General features: G+C 46.9%; 1 long non-coding RNA gene across 1 annotated transcript; it reads left to right on the top strand.

The window, feature by feature from the left end:
- Positions 1 to 28: 28 nt before the first annotated feature.
- Positions 29 to 3,844, top strand: LOC113486864. Its single transcript, XR_003399670.1, has 3 exons — positions 29 to 401; positions 2,252 to 2,375; positions 3,289 to 3,844. It is a non-coding gene; the product is annotated as an uncharacterized LOC113486864 (long non-coding RNA).
- The last annotated feature ends 6 nt before the right edge of the window (positions 3,845 to 3,850 follow it).

Below are 3,850 nucleotides of genomic sequence, written 5' to 3'. Positions count from 1 at the left end.
CCCCCGCCCCGCGCTGGGGTTTGGGGAGCCCGAGGGGGATTTCCCCGCCGGGGCTGTCCGCAGAGGATCACGATGCGGCGCAGGAGCCCAGCGGCGGGACGGTGGGGCAGCGAGGCCTCGGGAACCGGCAGCTGAGGAGCAGGGATGGCACTCAAGGACCCCAGGTTCGGGGGGCGATGGTGGAGGTGGGAGCAGCAGTGCCAGGGCACGCCAGAGGCACCGGCAGCTGCTGTGCCCACCCGACAAACTGCTACGAAGGGAGCGGCCTTGGTGTGGGTGGAGTTTCTGCTTCCCGATCGTGCTAAGTTTTGCTACAAGTAGATGTCTGTTTCATTAACAGGTTGTTTACTTAGTGCCAGCTGCCCTGACGCTGCTTGTCAGCATTAACCCTTCAATACCAGGTACGATATTGGCGTGTGAAACAGAGTCTCTGCTCAAATTTGGCCCCAAAAGGGTGGTTTTTTTTCTTGAATCACAGATTAAGATCAAGGCCACATGGAAATATGTCCTACTACCTATTGAGGGGAAGAAGCTGTGGGACCTGAACAGAGGAGCCCTGCCTAAAGGCTGCTGCTGGGCCAGTCTAACCTTCGCACCCCAATTCCAAAGTCCAAAGCCTGAGTGTGGCACAAGCCTGGGACCATGCCCTGAACCTCACTCTGGTTGACATTAGCAAATTATTTCACTTTGTTTCCTTGTTGTAAATCTGTGGTTTTCCTCATCTACCTCACAGAAGAGCAGTTGAGCTCTGCACAGTCCTTTGAAAGGGCTAAAGTTCAGTATCAAGTGTTGCAGGTACCCCACAAAGCACGTGGGCAGCGATGGGCACGTATAGAAGCAGTGGATGAATTTCCAGGGGTGTATGCTAAGGGGGCTAATGCCACATCACGTGTTGAGAGAATCAGTCAGATTAGATTTGGCCCAGGACTCCAGAGGGTAGTTAAATTTTTTGTATTTTCCTCCAGTAGAAGTAATTTTAAAATAAGGACATTTTATATAGACAAGGTGACTGTATCTTTTCTGGATGAATACTTACTCAGAATACACTGAAACCACACTTGTGCCAGAAGAGAATTTTCAAGAGTGCATGTTCTTGCTCTCTCGGCATTCTGGCTACCTTAAGGATATAAAGTGGCATCATTCATAAGGCCAAACCCCTTGAGAGTGGGTTGCCTGTGGTTTTGAACATTTCGGGGAGGTTTGTGTGACAGGTGTAGCTTCAACATAATGGTGTTTGGCTGGTCAAGAGAATCTGCCTGTTAAACTTTCAAGTAGGTTTTTGTACTTGTGCCAAGATCTGTGGAAAATAAATATTAAAATAACACAACTATTGTATAACGGGGCATTTATGTAGATTCACCAAGGTCTATTTGCTGTTCAGGTCTGGAAAACCCAGATTCTAAGTTCAGCCAAATGGGGAATCGATTACAACTTGGGTCACACTGAGCTCTTGAATTTTGGCAGCTCATCATCTTTAATGCTTGCCTGGAGGGGTGAGCGCCCAGAAAAGACTGCTTTTAACTTTAGAGTTTTCTGAGATCAGCGAGAACTGCCTCTGCTGTTTGCTCACCTCTCCCCAGTGAGCCCCTGGAAATGGACATGGAAAGCCACAATATGTGGGCCCATTCAGATATATCACATCATCTGTACTTCTCCGTTTAAAAACATTAGTCCCCAGGCAGAGATGTCATCAGTATCACTCATCATCACAGGCAAAACCTCAGGCAGAGGCTTGTCAGGGAATGTGAGGGAAGAAGCTCCCTGGGTTGCGGTGTCAGTCCCTGCGGACTGACTGGGACCTGGGGCTGGATCCCATGGACCCTGGTGGCCCTCCGTGGTCATGCAGTGTGTCTGGTGATAGCTGTGAGATCTGGAAAGGCTGTTCCTTGTGCTTAAGAGAACTTCAGTTTGTAATCCACCTTGTGATTTTTTTGCCATGCACATTGAGTGCTGGAGACTGTTTTTTTGCTGGAGAGAACAGGAAACCATTTCCATTGAGGTGCTGCTGCCAATAAGTTGCATTCCTAGCAAAGCAAGCCCCAAGCCCGCTAGTGTTTATTTTCAACAGCACTTTTTAGCAGATTTCCCCAGTCATAAAGATGCTGGTATTAATTCCATCTTCCTGCCTAAGATGTGTGTGTTTGCTGGAGGCATCTTTTTTAGCAAGTCAGTTGCTTTCTGATTTACAGCATTTACCTCGTGCTACGTTGCATGCAGCATACATTGCTGGCAATCTATTTTTTTTCCTCAGATAATGGTGTTTGGAGGAGCCTTTGTGACCTTCATTCTGCTGGTTGTATTGTTGGGACCATTGCCTTGGCTTGCTCTTTGTTTGCTTATGCTCAAGGAAACATTTTGCACGAAGAGGAAGGCAGGTAAGCAGTGGCAGTGATTTTTATTTTCCACTGCATAAATTCAGCATGCCAGGCCACCTCCTTCTGGTGGTCACCATGCTAAACTTTATTTGCTGGGCTGTTGCAATGAGTGCTGTAGTCCAGGGGAATCAGTCCAAGCACTATAGTGCTCCAAACCAGCCATTTGTTGAACAAAAGAGCTAAAGGGAGAGTGAACAGTCAAGATTGCTTGCCAGACTGTGGCAGTCAGATTTAATTGGGCTCAGTTCTAGCTTTCAAAGACCAAGGCACCGTGAAACAGCTTTGTGTTCTCTTGCTGGAGATGTAGGAACAGGAATTAATGTTTTAAAACTCCTGAGGTGATACCATATGCATGTTTATGTGGCACAGGCTGCGGATTCCTCTGAACTGCCAGGGATTGGGGAGGGGGAGGGGGAATTCTCGAATTCTCCCCTGGACATTCGGTTGTTGCCTCAAAGTAGGTGCTTGCACAGTATTAAGGTGAAGCACTAGCAGCTACTGCATCTGTTTATGGTCTGGAATACTGGGATGGTGCTTTGCTCTGCGTTAAGGAGAGGAAAGTGCTGTGGAATATAAGTTTAGCAGCGGAACAAAAAGTGGAAGCAGGGATTTCTGCAGCTGTATAGCTGGGTCATGTGTGTTTGTAGTTTGTGGTGGGAAGCACAACTTTTATAATTATAATCCTAGTAAAAGATATCAAACTTCTCCAAAGGAGCAGACAGTACTGATTTGGAGGCAATTTTCTTCTTTTTTTTTAAAGTAAACATTTGCTTGTATTTTTTTCTGATCTTTGTTTGGCTTTTTAGAGTTGTTTGGTCTGGTGATTATTACAATATGGATGACTTTTTGTTGCAGTTCAGCAGTTTGTTTCCTTTGTTTTTTTTAATCTGCTCATATGTTTGTTCACATTTAGTGACTCGCTTCTTGAAAACAGTTGATTTTGGCTCCTTGTTTTTCTGCTTCATGTCACTGTCTGAGCCTTCTCAGATACCTAAGCAGTAGTAGCTGGTGCTACGGCCTGTATGTTCTTGCACAGTTAAAGGTCTGGGGGGGAAGCTACACTAAACATGTTTTCTTCTGCTCTCCCTGCCATAATGGGCAGGGGACATTCTCCCTTTGCATAAGGACAGCACACCCCTTCTGCAGACAGGCTAGTGAGCATTGGCCACAGCTGCTAATGAACTGTAAAACCTTTTCTCCCATTGCTTCCAATTTACAGAACTTTCCAGTGAGGTTCTCTGTACTGGTGTCCGCTGCATCCACTGGAGCAGGGGTGATGCAGCCGAGGTTGGCGGAAGGCTCTGGGTGGCTGCCTGGCTGCAGCAGCTCTGCATTTTTTTCCCCTCCAGCCTTTTCAGAGGACTGTGCTACAGCAGTTTTGCTAAATTCCTGTTAGCTGGGAGAATGAAAAATCCCAATCTGCCAGAAAGTACCTTTGTGCTGGAAAAAGATGTCAGAGATGCTCTGGGCAAGCA

The sequence above is a fragment of the Athene cunicularia genome, assembly GCF_003259725.1.
Source record: "Athene cunicularia isolate RWA chromosome 18 unlocalized genomic scaffold, athCun1 chr18_part1, whole genome shotgun sequence".
NCBI lineage: Eukaryota > Metazoa > Chordata > Aves > Strigiformes > Strigidae > Athene > Athene cunicularia.
This window is presented reverse-complemented; position numbering and strand designations above follow the sequence as displayed.